Below are 17,418 nucleotides of genomic sequence, written 5' to 3' on the forward strand. Positions count from 1 at the left end.
TGAACTCCTTTTTGAAACGATCCCTCACAGACCGCCACCGCTTCACAATTCTCTCCCCTGAAACAAGAAAGGACAAAGTGGTTAGTATACAACATCAGTGTTTCCCAAACTCCAGTCCTCAGGGGTCATGTTTTCAGGATTTCCATAGTAAATAGAAATCCTGAACACATGATCCGTGGGGACCACGAGGACTGGAGTTCGGGAAACACTGGCTTACATCAAGCAACTGGTACTGTATATACTTACGCTCTTTAATCTGGGCCCGAGCATCGAGGTCCTCCCAGCGGTCCACAAGGAGAGAACAGATTTCCTCCCAGAGTCGTCGGGTAACGATCAGGTCAGCATGGCGGCGGTCAGCCATATTCCAGAGCGGCTCCCTTTCTCTGACGAGATCGATTAGCTGGTCCACATCAGTCCCTCCATCCTCACCGTCTGAGTCGGGAGCACGCTGTGAAGGCTGTTAGAGTAAAAGAGAAAAATAGCAAAATTAGTCACCACACTTTAAGACATGAATTAAAAAGTGTACCAAAATTTAAAACTTAAATATTATACTTACACGCTGGTGACCGCCGCGTTGCTGTCGCCGACGACCCTGGGAGGCACTGCGAGGACCTCTTGGCCGAGCACCAGATTGGGAAGACTAGAGAAGAAAACAAAAAATGTTATGTCTTTGGATGTAGGCATTTGTTTGCTGTGTGAGGTCTGCAGAACATTGTTTTCTATGTGTTGTGTGTAGTGTGATGTTGTGTTTCTGCGTTTGATGCAAAAAAACTTACCAATTGTGAGCCCACTCCAGGTGTCTGTCCACCCCTTCCTTCTTCTGGGAGCTCCTCTTCAGCTTGTGATTCCTGTTTTGAAATAAAAGGCCATGAATAGACATATATTACAGAGGTGATGGATTTTGGAAATAAAAACTTACCGTCAAACGCTGACGATGCGAGGGAGGGCTCCCAGAAGAAGATGTGCTGTCATGTTGCTGGCCAGACTCCATGGCTGTGGGTGGTGCTGCTGCCATTGCTGCTGCTGCTGCATCTCTTGGGCGGCTGTTGAATAAAGAGAAACAAAGGGGCAATGAATATCTTGATATTCCATGGCCCTAGTTTTGAGGAATGGGGGATTTGATAATTACCGTCTCTCATCTGCTGCTGGACTCCCCTCCCGTTGTTCAGCATGGTCGCTTTGCTGCTCCATTTGGGGTGGTGATGGTGCTGCAGTGGTCTCCTGCGCCTGGTTGCTGTCCTTGGTGGCATGTTGGGCGTGGCTGAGGGTCCCACTGTCATGCTTTTATATATGTGTGATGTGGGCAGAGCTACTGAGAATGCTCAGACCTAAAAAAACGGATCCGGCTTTTGCCGGATCCGGCGCATTGCGGCGCTCATAGACTTTCATTGTGTGCAAAAGCCGGACGGGCTGGATCCGGCGTGTCCGGCTTTTTCGCCGGAGACAAAAAACGTTACAGTAGCCGTTTTTTCCAGACGCCGGATTGCGACACATTGCCGGATTCGGCGAAAACCGGAAGAAACGCATGGCCATCCGGCGCGATCCGGCGCAAATGCAAGTCAATGGGGGGGGGGAAACCGGATCCGGCATTGCATTTCGCCGGCATCCGGTTTTTGTCAAAAGAGCCGGATCGCGCCTGACGGCGAAAACCTGATGTGTGAAAGAGGCCTAAACCTCAGCCATTATTGTGACTCTGGTGCCACCTAGTGGTGAAACTTACAACAGCAGCAGGTCAAGAAACTCATTTTATTTTTCCTTACAAGATCTCTTGTGAAAGGGTTCATAAGGTTTGACTCACGTCCCCATCAATCTAACAATTGATTTTACAATTTGGAGGGGGCTTGCTGGTGAGGGGGCGGGGTCTAATGGGATAATTATCTCACTTTTGGGGCACCCTCGAGATCCTCCATGAGCTTCTATTAATCACAGTCACCTATGGGCAAATCCAGGTGGATCACAGAACAAAACGTAATTCCACATAAAGACTCATCTTCAGGGAATATGAAACGCTTCCTAAATTCTACTCAGACCAGAAATACAAGGTCCACAATATCGCAGACCATGCCCCGAGATAGTTCTTCTTCAGCTGGAGTCACACACAACGTATAAAAATACGGTCCGTATTTTATGGCCGTAATACGCAGAAATAGTCCCTAAATCGTGATCCGTACAATCCGTTGTCAGGGTGTCGCCGTGTATTTTGCCCATGTAAGCATCCGTATGTGATCTGACTGGCGTTTTTTTCTCGCAACCTTGCAAAATTATTATTTATTATTATAGCGCCATTTATTCCATGGCGCTTTACATGTGAGGAGGGGTATACATAATACATACAAGTACAGTAATCTTAAACAATACAAGTCACAGCTGGTCCAGGCAGAGAGAGGACCCTGCCCACGAGGGCTCACAATCTACAAGGGATGGGTGAGGATACAGTAGGCGAGGGTAGAGCTGGTCGTGCAGCGGTTTGGTGGATCGGTGGTTACTGCAGGTTGTAGGCTTGTCGGAAGAGGTCGGTCTTCAGGTTCCTTTTGAAGGTTTCGATGGTAGGTGAGAGTCTGGTATGTTGTGGTAGAGAGTTCCAGAGTAGGGGGGATGCGCGGGAGAAATCTTGTATGCGATTGTGGGAAGAGGAGATAAGAGGAGTACAGAAGGAGATCTTGTGAGGATAGGAGGTTGCGTGCAGGTAAGTAACGGGAGACGAGGTCACAGATGTATGGAGGACTCAGGTTGTGGATGGCTTTGTATGTCATGGTTAGGGTTTTCAACTGGAGTCTTTGGGTAATGGGGAGCCAGTGCAGGGATTGACAGAGGGGAGAGGCCGGGGAATAGCGAGGGGACAGGTGGATTAGTCATGCAGCAAAGTTTAGAATAGATTGGAGGGGTGCAAGAGTGTTAGAGGGGAGGCCACAGAGCAGGAGGTTGCGGTAGTCAAGGCGGGAGATGATGAGGGCATGTAGTAGGGTTTTTGCAGATTCTTGGTTGAGGAATGTATGGATCCGTGAAATATTTTTGAGTTGAAGTCAGCAGGAAGTGGAAAGGGCTTGGATATGTGGCTAGAGAGATCAGTGTCAAGGATAACCCCGAGGCAGCGAGCTTGTGGGACTGGAGAGAGTGGGCAGCCGTTTAATTTAATGGATAGGTCCGTTGGGGGGGTCACGTGAGAGGGGGAAAGATAATGAATTCTGTTTTGTCCATATTAAGTTTTAGAAAACTAGCGGAGAAGATGGATGAAATAGTGGACAGACATTGAGGGATTCTGTTTAGTAGGGAGGTGATATCTGGTCCAGAGATGTAGATCTGTGTGTCATCAGCATAGGGTTGATACTGAAAGCCATGAGATTCTATGAGCTGTCCGAGGCTGAAGGTGTAAATAGAGAAGAGCAGGGGCCCTAGGACTGAACCTTACGGGACTCCGACGGATAGGGGGCGAGGTGAGGAGGTGGTGTGTGAGTGGGAGACGCTGAATGTCCGGTCTGTTAGGTATGACACAAACCAAGATAGGGCCAAGTCTGTGATACCAAGAGATGAATTGACATTTATCGGTTTTGAAGCCTGCACATAATTTAAAACATCATGAGCAATGCTATTTATTGCCTCTCCACCAGGTGCCAGCCTCCAATCTGGCCATTTTGTTGCTGTGCTTGTGTTGGTGTCTTGGTGGTTTGCAAACATGTTAGACACACTTCAGTTCACCCCAACTGACCGTGTTCTGTACAACTGGGTTTTGTCCCACCACTTTGGCCAGCCATACCCAGTGATTGTGGATCCGAGGAGGAGACGAATGTGGGTGCATCCGCATTTGAGATAACGCCTCAATAAAGGCCATTTTCACAGGCTTTATGCAGCTCTGAGGACACATCCCGACAAGTTTTTCCTCTATTGTCGGATGACCGTTTCTACCTTTGATGTTTTGTTGGAGACATTGCGCCCAGGGATCACCTTCCAGGACACCAGGATGCGCAAATGTATCTCTGCTGAGGAGCGCCTTCTCCTTACGTTACGGTATGTATTCCTCAGCTACAGAATGTATGTAGATGATTCGTTTTCTAAATAATTATCTTACTTGGTGACCCCTTTTTTGCTGAGTGACATTCTTAATGTTTCCCAAATCTATGGTCTAAGTAAGAATACTATGATGTCTTATTACACATTACATAGCCGTGTTACGTGTGTATATGTAGTGTAAGCCTAGCTTCTTACTTACCAACTGTTCTGGTGATCTACTGTATATGTAATGTGTGCATCCTTTAGCATGTAGTAATGTATATATTTTCTCCATTTCTTTAATTGTAGGTTCCTCACAATTGGGCTTTCTTATGCCGCACTCCTTACCTCAGCACTAACTCCTCCCACTAACTGTCACTCCCTTAAGCTCCGCCCCTTTTGGTCTGCAGTTAGCACCAGCATCCAACACTTGTTCTATCTGGTCAGGAGACCTCTCATTGCTTCCAGGCATGACATTGCCCCCTGTGAGGGAGGCAATGCCGCTGTGCCATCCGGACTCCTGGGGTGCCACATATACAGTACAGACCAAAAGTTTGGACACACCTTTGATTCAAAGAGTTTTCTTTATTTTCATGACTATGTAAATTGTAGATTCACTCTGAAGGCATCAAAACTATGAATTAACACGTGGAATAATATAATTAACAAAAAAGTGTGAAACAACTGAAAATATGTCTTATATTCTAGGTTCTTCAAAGTAGCCACCTTTTGCTTTGATTACTGCTTTGCACACTCTTGGCATTCTCTTGATGAGCTTCAAGAAGTAGTCACCGGAAATGGTCTTCCAACAGTTTTGAAGGAGTTCCCAGAGATGCTTAGCAATTGATGGCGCTTTTGCCTTCACTCTGCGGTCCAGCTCACCCCAAACCATCTCGATTGGGTTCAGGTCTGGTGACTGTGGAGGCCAGGTCATCTGGCGTAGCACCTCATCACTCTCCTTCTTGTTCAAATAGCCCTTACACAGACTAGAGGTGTGTTTTTGGGGTCATTGTCCTGTTGAAAAATAAATGATGGTCCAACTAAATGCAAACCGAATGGAATAGCATGCCGCTGCAAGATGCTGTGGTAGCCATGCTGGTTCAGTATGCCTTCAATTTTGAATAAATCCCCAACAGTGTCATCAGCAAAGCCCCCCCCACACCATCACACCTCCTCCTCCATGCTTCACGGTGGGAACCAGGCATGTATGTTTCATCCGTTCACCTTTTCTGTGTCGCACAAAGACGGTGGTTGGAACCAAAAATCTCAAATTTGGACTCATCAGACCAAAGCTAAGATTTCCACTGGTCTAATGTCAATTCATTGTGTTTTTTAGCCCAAACAAGTCTCTTCTGCTTGTTGCCTGTCCTTAGCAGTGGTTTCCTAGCAGCTATTTTACCATGAAGGCCTGCTGCACAAAGTCTCCTCTTAACAGTTGTTATAGAGATGTGTCTGCTGCTAGAACTCTGTGTAGCATTGACCTGGTCTCTAATCTGAGCTGCTGTTAACCTGCGATTTCTGAGGCTGGTGACTAGGATGAACTTATCCTCCGCAGCAGAGGTGACTCTTGGTCTTCTTTTCCTGGGGCGGTCCTCATGTGAGCCAGTTTCTTTGTAGCGCTTGATGGTTTTTGCCACTGCACTTGGGGACTCTTTCAAAGTTTTCCCAATTTTTCAGACTGACTGACCTTCATTTCCTATAAAGTAATGATGGCCACTCGTTTTTCTTTACTTAGCTGCTTTTTTCTTGCCATAATACAAATTCTAACAGTCTATTCATTAGGACTATCACCTGTGTATCCACCAGACTTCTGCACAACACATCTGATGGTCCCAACCTCATTTATAAGGCAAGAAATCCCAGTTAGTGAACCTGACAGGGCACACCTGTGAAGTGAAAACCATTTCCGGTGACTACCTCTTGAAGCTCATCAAGAGAATGCCAAGAGTGTGCAAAGCAGTAATCAAAGCAAAAGGTGGCTACTTTGAAGAACCTAGAATATAAGACATATTTTCAGTTGTTTCACACTTTTTTGTTAATTATATAATTCCACATGTGTTAATTCATAGTTTTGATGCCTTCAGAGTGAATCTACAATTTTCATAGTCATGAAAATAAAGAAAACTCTTTGAATGAGAAGGTATGTCCAAACTTTTGGTCTGTACTGTATACCTTGTCAAGCCCTGTTGAATTTATGGGGAGTGGGAGGGTCATGTATCCATGTGATGAACTGAATTTTTTTCTATTCTTAATTTGTCAAAATAGTGTTATTGTCCTTGCCTGAGTGGTGATCTCTCTAGCACACTAAAATTGACATTATTGGGTTAAGTTCTAGACAATGAGTATATGATTCTGTCATAAAGATTTATCACTTGAATGGAGGATTTTGGGGCGGGTCTTCTTCCGCCTAGTTTGGGCTTCCTTCCTCCTTGAGTGGTGAATAGGTAGTAGTGTACCAATGTCAGCACCAATGTTATTCAGCATGTGGAGCATTTGCTCCACCATAACTACATATACTTTTCTCTTGCTACTTTTTCTCTTTTCCCTCTTCCCCACTTTTCCCTTCACATCTTATTTCTCACTAATTAATTATCTTCAACTCGCGGTTTCCACTTACAGGCAGACAATTGGGGGTAGTGGTAGTGGGCATTGGAAGATATCTATGGTTCTCCTCCTATCTCTCTGACCGCTCCTTTACTGTATCTTTTGCCGGTTCCTCCTCCTATCATCTTCCCCTTACTGTTGGGGTCCCCCAAGGATCGGTTCTAGGCCCCCTCCTCTTCTCCTTGTACACTGCCCCTATTGGTCAAACAATCAGTAGATTTGGTTTCCAGTACCATCTCTATGCTGATGACACCCAATTATACGCTTCTTCTCCTGACATCACGCCAGCCTTTCTAGAAAACACCGGCGATTGTCTAAACGCTGTGTCTAATATCATGTCCTCACTATATCTGAAACTGAACCTGTCAAAAACTGAACTCCTGGTGTTTCCTCCCTCTACTAATGTACCTATACCCGACATTGCTATTTCTGTGTGTGGCTCCACTATTACTCCCCAGCAACAGGCCCGCTGTCTTGGGGTCATACTTGATTCTGAGCTTTCCTTTGCCCCCCACATTCGATCACTGGCTCGCTCTTGTTATCTGCACCTCAAAAACATTTCTAGAATTCAACCTTTTCTTACTTTTTGACTCTGCAAAAACTCTTACTGTTTCTCTTATTCATTCTCGCCTCGACTATTGTAACTCTCTTCTAATCGGTCTCCCTCTTACCAAACTCTCCCCTCTCCAATCTGTCTTGAATGCTGCAGCCAGGATCATATTCCTCACCAATCGTTACACCGATGCCTCTACCTTGTGCCAGTCATTACACTGGCTACCCATCCACTCCAGAATTCAGTATAAACTTATTACCCTCACCCACAAAGCCCTCCATGGCTCAGCACCACCCTACATCTCCTCCCTTGTTTCAGTTTACCACCCTACCTGCGCCCTCCGTTCTGCTGATGACCTGAGGTTAGTATCCTCAATAGTCAGAACCTCCCACTCCCGTCTCCAAGACTTTACACGTGCCGCGCCAATTCTTTGGAATACACTTCCGAGGTCAATATGATTAGTCCCCAATCCCCACAATTTTAAGCGTGCCCTGAAAACACATTTATTCAGACTGGCCTACCGCCTCAACACATTAACCTAATCTATCCCTGTGTGGCACAGCCAAAAGTTTTACCATAACCAGATTTCCCGCATCATGTTCCCACATGCTTTATGCATCCATTAGCCCTCTGTGTCCGTACTGTTACACACTTAACATTATGGCTGGTCCATACAATCAGGGCAACTGTTACCACCCACCTTTCGTGTCTACCTCTTTCCTCATAGACTGTAAGCTTGCGAGCAGGGCCCTCATTCCTCTTGGTATTTGTTATAATCTACTGTATGTGATTATTGTTATGCTGTAATGTCTATTGTCTGTACAAATCCCCTCTGAAATGTAAAGTGCTGCGGAATTTGTCGGCGCTATAAAAATAAAATTTATTATATCTAGACCATGGATAGAATTAAATTTTGTTTCTTTAATGCAAAAGGTCTTAATGTTCCTGAAAAAAGGAAGGCAGACACTTTTTTCTAATCACAAAGAACAAGTCTCGGTATTGTTACTGGAGGAGATGCATTTTAAATCTGGAGCGATTTCTAGGTGTACCTCAAAATACTATCCTAAATGGTTCCATGGTCCAAATCCATATTCCAAGTCAAAAGGGTCTTGATAGCTTTTCACAAATATTTTATGCCTGAGGTATTAGGGTACCGTCACACTTGGCGATGCACCAGTGATCCCGACAACAATATGACCTAGTAGTGATCGCTGGTGCGTCGCTACAAGGTCACTGGTAAGATATCAAACAGTCAGATCTCACCAGTGACACAGCAACTATCTGGAATGATACAACAGTCGTTGGGACCCTGTCTCTCAGACCTATGGTATTGAGGTCGTTGGTCATTGTCCCTGTCAAGCACAGCGATGCGTGCTGGCCAGCGATCAAAAAATGGCCCGGGACATTTGAGCACGATCAGCAACATCGCAGCAGGGGCCCGATCGCTGCTATGTGTCACACGTAGCGAGATCGCTGTTGCGTCACAAAATTGCGACGCAACAGCGATCTCACTAGCGATCTCGCTATGTGAGACGGGGGCTTTAGACTCAATAATTGATACAGAGGGCAGATTTATCTTTTTATTAATCTCTTGGGTATCCCACAGATTTGTAATAGCTAATGTGTGCTTTCCTAACCAAGGACAGCAGAAATTTGGTGCAGAATGTAGGAGACGTCTTGGTGAGTTCGCTGGCTCCTCTCCTGTGATCCTCGGGAGAGACTTCAACATGCCCATGAATCCGACAGTGGATGTCTCTTCCGGTAAGTCCTCTTACCCACCAGCTTCCATTAAACACATAAGAAAGCAGATATTTAGCTTGAAGCTGGTGGAAGTGTGAAGGGTCCTCCTTCCTGATTCCAAAGATTTTAGTTTTTTTTCACATATTCATAATACGAGTATTTATAGCAGAATTGACTATTTCTTCATATCACATAATCTATTAGATTGGCCAGTGGAGGCTGCCATGGGGTCAATATTATGGTCAGACCATGCACCTATATACTTTTCAATCGGACAAAAAAGTTCAGAGAAATCATGCTTCTCCTGGCACCTAAATGAGAATCTCTTGCAGGACCCATCTGCAAGTCTGAATTAGAGTAAACAGTAGTTAATTATAAGGCAGATCATGAGGCGGATCCCACATCTCCTTCTATCAAATGGGAAACTTTGAAGAGTGTTTTGAGAGGTGTACTCATTTCTCATGGGGCGCACCTTAAAAAAGCTGGAGCAGCAGAGATAGTCGAATTTTCAAATCAATCCAAAAACTAGAAAAGCAGCACTAACGTGACCTAGACACCAATACTCTTGCTCAACTATCTACACTGAAACAAAAGTTGATAGCTTTAGTAGATCAGAAGTCAAGATACTTTAAAGAACGTGTCAGGAATTGCTTTTACCAATTTGGGAACAAAAGTTGTCAGGAACACCGCACTGAACTTGCTCACTGAGCCAGTGCGCATGTCCTGAGTAAAGCGAACTGTGCTCAAAGATACCTGTGGAGCGGGCAGCAGCCGAGTAGATGTGTACTTCAGAGCCGCAGGACCTGAAGCACGTGACTGCTAGGGGCGTGGCGTAAACTCCACAGAGCTAGGAGCTGCAAGAGAACTAGCAGGGTAACTGCGAGACAAAGTTACCAGGGAGCATAGACAGGGAGAATAGTCAGGACGTAGCCAATGAGTCACACACAGAGATAGCTGCAAGGGACAAGAGGGGCGAACAGAGAGTAGTCAGGTCACAGGCAATGAGTCTTACACAGAGATAATAACGCAGTACAGAATCAACAGGCAAACTCGCAACGGGAAACAGAACCAGGTCAGAACCATATAAACAAGCTATAGCAACAAACAGGCACACAGGGGTAAGCACACTAGGCCAAAGGCAAAAGTATAACTGGCAGGGATTGAAGCTTCCCAGGGGTTTAAGAAGCTCTCCCAGAACCAGAAAGGCCACAATAATTAACCCCAGGTGTGCAGGTCAAAACCTGCACCGAGCTCCAGACATTAACCCCAGGTGTGCAGCTCAAAAACCTGCACTGGGATCATGACAGTACCCCCCTCTCAACGGGGGGCCTCTGGACCCCCAGGCTTCCCCGGGTACTTGGCATGGAAAGCCCGAACCAGGCGATCTGCATGTACCGAGCGAGCAGGGACCCATGAGCGCTCCTCTGGTCCATATCCCTTCCAGTGGACCAGGTACTGCAAAGAGCGGAGCACCGGCCGAGAGTCCACAATATGTCCGACCTCATACTCCAATTGACCCTCCACCAGCACTGGAGGAACAACAGACTCAGAGTCCTCTTTGACAGACCCTGCGGGTTTCAACAGAGATTTATGGAACACATTGGATATTTTTAAGGAGGCGGGGAGACGCAACCTATATGCCACTGGGTTGACTATCTCCATAATCTCGTACGGACCAATGAACTTTGGTCCCAACTTAGCTGATGGTACCTGTGTGGAGAGCCAAACCTTCTCTCCCACCTGAAACATGTCTCCCGAGGCTCTCTTTTGTCAGCAAAATATTTATCTCCCCTGGGCTCGAGAAATATTACGCCGGACTTCAGCCCAGAGGTTTTTTTAACCGTTGAACGGACCCCTCTGCCCCTGGACAACCGGAATCCACCCGTGAAAATTCCCCAAAATGCGGATTAAACCCATAGTTAATCAGGAATTGGGACATGTTGGTGGACTGACTCACCCGGTTGTTAAAAGCGAATTCAGCCAACAGTAACGCATCACACTAATCCTCCTGTCTGGCGGAGGTCAGACACCTGAGAATTTGTTCCAGGGACTGATTGGTGCGTTCCGTCTGACCATTACTCTCCGGGTGATATGCCGACGAGAAAGAGAGTGAGATGCCCAATTTCATACAGAACGCCCTCCAAAATTTGACCACAAACTGCACACCTCTGTCAGACACAACATTCAGGGGTATCCCATGCAATAGGACCACATGCTGCATAAACAACCTTGACAATGTTTCTGCTGAGGGTAATGCTGCCAAGGGAATGAAATGGGCCTGTTTAGAAAACCTATCCACCACCAGCCAGATCACGGTATTGCCCCTGGAAGGTGGAAGGCCGGTAATAAAATCCATGGAAAGGTGAGTCCATGGCCTATCAGGAACCTGTAGAGGTATGAGTTCCCCAGCCGGTCGGTTATGTGAGCTTTTGGAACGGGCACACATGCCACAAGCAGAAACAAATTCCTTGACATCAGACCTTAATGAAGAAAAACCAAAAACCCCTGGCTACTGCCTCTCTAGTGGCCATGATACCTGGATGAGCACTCAGCCTAGACTCATGAAAGTCCTGTAGAAGTTTAGGCCGCAAAGAATCTGGAACAAACAGTTTATCCCCTGGCCTGGGTGCCTGAGCCCTTAGAATTTCTTGTTCCAACTCAGTTGAGACCCCCGCCACTACCACCCCTGGGGGAAGAATGGAGGACGGCGGCTCAGGGGGAGACCCTGGATCAAAACTTCTGGACAGGGCATCCGCTTTAACATTTTTGGACCCCGGTCGAAAAGTAATGGAGAACTGAAATCGTGAAAAAAAGTGACCAACGGGCCTGTCTAGGAGTAAGCCTCTTAGCAGATGCAAGGTATGCCAAATTTTTGTGATCCGTGACAACCGTGATAGGGTGAGCCGCCCCTTCCAAAAAGTGCCTCCATTCCTCAAACGCCAGCTTGACCGCAAGAAGTTCCCTATTGCCTACATCATAGTTTTTCTCAGCTGAAGAGAACTTCTTGGAGAAGAAGGCACAGGGTTTGAGATTGGTAAGAGTGGCCGGACCCTGGGACAGCACAGCCCCCACCCCCTCTTCAGAAGCATCCACCTCCACAATGAATGGTTTGGACGGGTCAGGTTGTACCAACACCGGGGCAGACATGAAACATTTGTTAATCGCTGAGAAAGATTCCTTAGCGAGTACAGACCAATTTTTTACATCAGCGCCCTTCTGGGTAAGATCCGTGAGTGGTTTAACCACTTGTGAGAAACCTTTAATGAATCTTCGATAATAGTTCGCAAATCCTAAGAAGCGCTGGAGCCCCTTGAAATGCTGAACCCAGTCAGCGATCGCCAGCACCTTCTTAGGATCCATGCAAAACCCCTCACAGGACACAACCCCAAAAAAGACAGTTCCTGTACAAAAAACGAACATTTTTCCAATTTAGCGAACAATTGGTTCTTCCTGAGTCTCTGGAGAACTGTCTTTAGATGTTGCAAGTGAGATTGGCTGTCCGGGGAATACACCAAAATGTCATCCAAATAAATAATAACAAAACGGCCTATCAGGTCAGAAAACACAACATTGATGTTGACCCAAACGGCATTACCAGGTTCTCAAAGAGTCCTTCTGATGTGAGGAATGCAGTTTTCCACTCGTTCCCTTCCCGAACCCTTATCAGATTGTAGGCCCCCTGCAGATCTATCTTGGAGGACCATTGGGCCCCAGCTAACTGGTTACATAAGTCTGGGATGAGGGGAAGCGGGTAAGTGTTCCTAACCGTTACCTTGTTCAGTTCCCGAAAGTCGAGGCACGGCCGCAAACCACCATCTTTTTTCTTCACAAAGAAGAATCCTGCTGCCACAGGTGACACAGAAGGCCTGATATGCCCTTTGCGGAGACTCTCAGCTATGTACTCCTTCATGGCTTGGCGCTCAGGCCCAGACAAATTGAACAATCGAGCCTTAGGTAACTTGGCTCCGGGTACTAAATCAATGGCACAATCGTAGGGTCTATGTGGTGGCAGCGCCTCAGCCTCACTTTCGGAAAAAACATCTTCGAAATCCTTCAGGTACTACAGAATGCCTTCCAGACCGACAGACGACACAGAAACGGATTTAACAGCGTTAACAAGATGTCCCAGGTTACCACATTTATCATTGCATCCCCATTGAGTGACTTCCCCTGTAACCCAATCAATGGTAGGACTATGGCGTTGAAGCCAAGGCATCCCTAGTACCAGTCCTGCAGGCAAGTTATCTAGCACAAGACAACTTAGTTTTTCCACATGAGTGGAACCCACTTTTAGAGAAAAAAGTTCAGACCTGCAACAGATACCGTCTTGGGTAAGAGGAGACGAGTGAATTGCCACAAGTTTAACAGGATCCTGAAGCCTGACTGTCACTATCTTATTAAGAGTCATAACCTTGGTATCAATCAGGTTCACAGCAGAACCGCAGTCAACAAAAGCAGTAGTCTGAACCATAACCAAGTTCCAGTTCCACCTGCAGCAACATTTTTGCACATGAGGAAAATTGTACCTGAAGGTCTGGGTAGCCTCCTCGACTGCTACCCAGACCTAGTCGCTTCCTACCATCTTGGAGGATGACGGACAGGAGGGGCAGTCCTTCTTCCAGTGTCCAGATTCCCCACAATTGAAGCACAACTGCTTTTCCCGGCGGCGTCTTTCTTTTTCCTCACAGGTGACAGCGCTCACCTACATAGCCATAGGAAGAGTCCGGGTCTCATCTCCACTGAAGAATAATGGTGTTTCCCATTGCATAACGCCTCTAGCCCGCAGCCTGCGAACCACTTGGGTCATGGCATCCTCCAGGGAGTCAGGCGGAGGACTGAGTGCCAAAGCATCCTTCAGACGTTTACACAGGCCTCTGTGGAACAGCCCCCGAAGGACGGCATCACTCCAGGAAATCTCGGCTGCCCAACGTCTGAATTCAGTACAGAACCATTCGGCCTAGTGCTCCACCTGACAGACACTCATCACCTTGTCCTTAGCCAACCGCACTCTATCAGGCTCATCATAAATAAGCCCTAAGGTTTCAAAAAACGCATCCACAGACATTCTCTCAGGGGAAGAAGAGGAAAGCGAAAATGCCCAGGCTTGTGGGGACCACCTAAGCAGGGACATCACCACCCCCACCCTCTGTTTCTCATCCCCAGAAGAGCGGGGTCTCAAAGAGAAAAAGAGCTTACAGCCCTCCTTAAATGCCCTGAAATCATCTTTGTTACCAGAAAACGTATCTGGCAATTTAACCAGGGATTCGGGTGGGACTAAAATGACATCTCTATTCCCCACCTGCTGGAAGCCTGCGGAAATTACCCCCTGAACTGAGTCCTCAACCCGCCGTTGGGACTGGGCCAGAGCTTGGTGTTTTGCACTTTTGTCACACACGTATAATTTTCCTTGTTTGTTTTATTTTTTATCATTTCAATACATATCTGTTCTTGCTCATATTCTTTTTACCTGTTTATCTATCAAGTTTATTTAATGCCCCTTTTCTTCTTTTTATTTTTTCATATTTAATTTGTCTTTATTATTTTTATATTTATATTCATTTTTATTTATTTTTCCTTACTATGCTTTTGTTCACACTTCCTTTCTTTCGTCCATTCAAGTATTTTTTCCACTCCTTTTCATCACCCTTTGTGGGTTTATCATTGTTTGTCTGTCTTGCACTTTGCTTCATTATTTTACTAATATAACGCCCTCTGCTGGTATTATTTGTGGTCCATTTTTAATATATTGGTGTGATGCGCTGGGTCTGTCACATGACACTCTGGCTGGGCGTCACTGTGCTGGTCCGTGCCTTCTCTCCGATAATTTATGCAGTGACATCAGCATTACCCTGCATCCGTTGATCACATGACTGTTACTCTGACAAGCAGATACAGACTGAACAGCGTGACATTGACTTCACATGTGACCAGACACCTCATTCACGCCCCTTCCTCTCACTAGCCATTCAGCTGGTGACCACATGACTGCTGACCTGATGTACACATGTGACCACCAGTAGACCCACCTCCTGGCATCCAGCACCATCTTGGACCCTTTTCTATGAAGCAATTTTGTGATATAAGTTGTAATCCTAGCGACCATGCTATTTTAGAATTTTGGATTACTAGAGGTGGAAGACCTGTGAAGACTCAGACGTCAAGGTTAGATTTCAGAAAGGCAGATTTTAAGGGATTCAGAAAGAGAATTGGAGGGATCCAATGGCTGAATATCCTTAAAGACAAAAATGTCCAGGAAGGATGGGAAATCTTGAAAAATGAAATTCTCAAAGCACAGTTGTTAACAATTCCGAAAAGAGGGAAGAATAGGAAGCATTTAAGGAAACCAGGATGGATGAACACAGAACTTAAGCACATGCTAAAAAGGAAGAAAAAAATGTTTATAAAATGGAAAGAGGGAGGCATATCTAAAGAAGAATATAATGCTGTCTGCAGAACCTGCAGGGCACAAATCAGATTATCTAAAGCTGAAAATGAACTGAGGCTTGCAAGAGATGTCAAAAGCAATAATAAAGGATTTTGGGGATATGTCAAAAGTAAAAGAAAAGTCAAAGATGCTATAGGATTTTTACAGGATGAAAATGATGAAATGGTAAGACAGGATGTTGAGAAGGCTGAACTTTTAAATTCCTATTTTGCATCTGTTTTCTCTCAGAAAGGAAATGCAACATCAACTGTTATTCACTGTCCTATTAAGGGAATAGAAGAATCCAGGATATCTATAAACAGAAAGATAGTGAGGAAACACTTAGCTAACCTAATTGAATTCAAGTATCCAGGTCCAGATGAATTACACCCCAGAGTACTGAAGGAGATAGCAGAAGAAATTTTTGAACCCCTCTCCATAATCTTTGAAAATTCTTGGAGAACAGGAGAAGTGCCAGAAGACTGGAGAAGAGCAAATGTTGTTCCTATCTTCAAAAAGGGGAAGAAGGTGGACCCAGGCAACTATAGGCCGGTGAGTCTGACTTCTATACCAGGAAAGATCTTTGAACAAATTATTAAACAACATGTATGTCAATACCTGGATAAGAATGAAGTGATTAAACAGAGTCAGCATGGGTTTCTAACTAATAAGTCATGTCAGACTAACTTAATTTCCTTCTATGACGGTATCACTGATTGGGTGGATCAAGGAAATGCTGTAGATATAGTATATCTTGACTTCAGCAAAGCATTTGACAAAGTCTCTCATACAATCCTTATTGAAAAAATGACTAAGTATGGAATGGACAAGGCAACTGTTAGGTGGATTCATAACTGGCTTAGTGATCGGACCCAAAGAGTGGTCGTAAATGGCTGCACATCCAGTTGGAAGAATGTCTCAAGTGGGGTACCACAGGGCTCTGTCCTGGGCCCTGTATTGTTCAACATCTTTATCAATGATTTAGATGAAGGAATTGAGGGTAAACTGATTAAATTTGCTGATGACACAAAGCTAGGAGGGATAGCTAATACTAGAGAAGAGAGAGAGAGGATTCAAAAAGATTTAAATAAACTGGAGAAGTGGGCAGCAACTAACAGAATGGTTTTTAACAGGGAGAAATGCAAAGTACTACATCTGGGCAATAAAAATGAAAAAAGCATATATAGAATGGGAGGAATAGGGCTAAGTGACAGCACATGTGAAAAAGACTTGGGTATACTAATAGATCACAGACTGAATATGAGTCAACAGTGTGATGCAGCAGCAAAAAAGGCAAATGCAATTCTAGGATGTATTAACAGAAGCATACAGTCTAGATCACGTGAAGTCATTATTTCCCTCTACTCCTCTTTGGTCAGACCTCATCTGGAATATTGTGTCCAGTTTTGGGCACCACATTTTAAAAAAGACAACAAACTGGAGCAAGTTCAGAAAAGAGCGACCAGAATGGTGACCGGTCTGCAAACCCTGTCTTATGAGGAAAGGTTGCAGGATTTGGGAATGTTTAGTTTGCAAAAGAGAAGACTGAGAGGAGACTTAATAGCTGTCTACAAATATCTAAAGGGCTGTCACATTGTAGAAGGATCAACTTTATTCTCATTTGCACAAGGAAAGACTAGAAGCAATGGGATGAAACTGAATGGGAAGAGACACAGATTAGATATTAGAAAAAACTTTTTGACAGTTAGAGTGATCAATGAGTGGAACAGGCTGCCACGAGAAGTGGTGAGTTCTCCTTCAATGGAAGTCTTCAAACAGAGGCTGGACAGACATCTGACTGGGATGATTTAGCGAATCCTGCTTTGAGCAGGGGGTTGGACCAGATGGCCCAGGAGGTCCCTTCCAACTCTACGATTCTATGATTCTATGATTCTATGGTTTAGCAGTATAAAAGGACATGCATTCAATTTATATGCCAACCCCTGATGAAGCATGTTGTGTGAAACACGTGTCAGGTTGGCTGAGCAGATAGCTTAAATTAAATTTTATTTTGGGTGCTTTTCTCTGCTGTGTTTGATTCCAGTCACCCTTTTATATAAGTGATGACCAAAAGGGTAACAATATTTTGATCATTTGACTTTCGGGCTCC

The 17,418-nt window shown here is 45.3% G+C and overlaps 1 protein-coding gene across 5 annotated transcripts in view; it reads left to right on the top strand.

The window, feature by feature from the left end:
• The window catches only part of LOC141073036 (uncharacterized), a 122,001-nt gene that overhangs the window by 18,404 nt on the left and 86,179 nt on the right, over nucleotides 1-17,418 (top strand). The window contains exon 1 of one of the 5 annotated variants that reach the window (XM_073560343.1): nucleotides 8,157-8,905. The exons of the other annotated variants lie outside the window; for them this stretch is intronic. The gene's annotated coding sequence lies outside the window, so the exon portion shown is untranslated. Of the gene's footprint in view, nucleotides 1-8,156; nucleotides 8,906-17,418 lie in introns of those variants that run through there. 5 annotated transcript variants of the gene reach the window in all.

This window comes from Dendrobates tinctorius, unplaced genomic scaffold (assembly GCF_039654945.1).
Source record: "Dendrobates tinctorius isolate UK_male_01 unplaced genomic scaffold, ASM3965494v1 ptg000295l, whole genome shotgun sequence".
Taxonomy (NCBI): domain Eukaryota; kingdom Metazoa; phylum Chordata; class Amphibia; order Anura; family Dendrobatidae; genus Dendrobates; species Dendrobates tinctorius.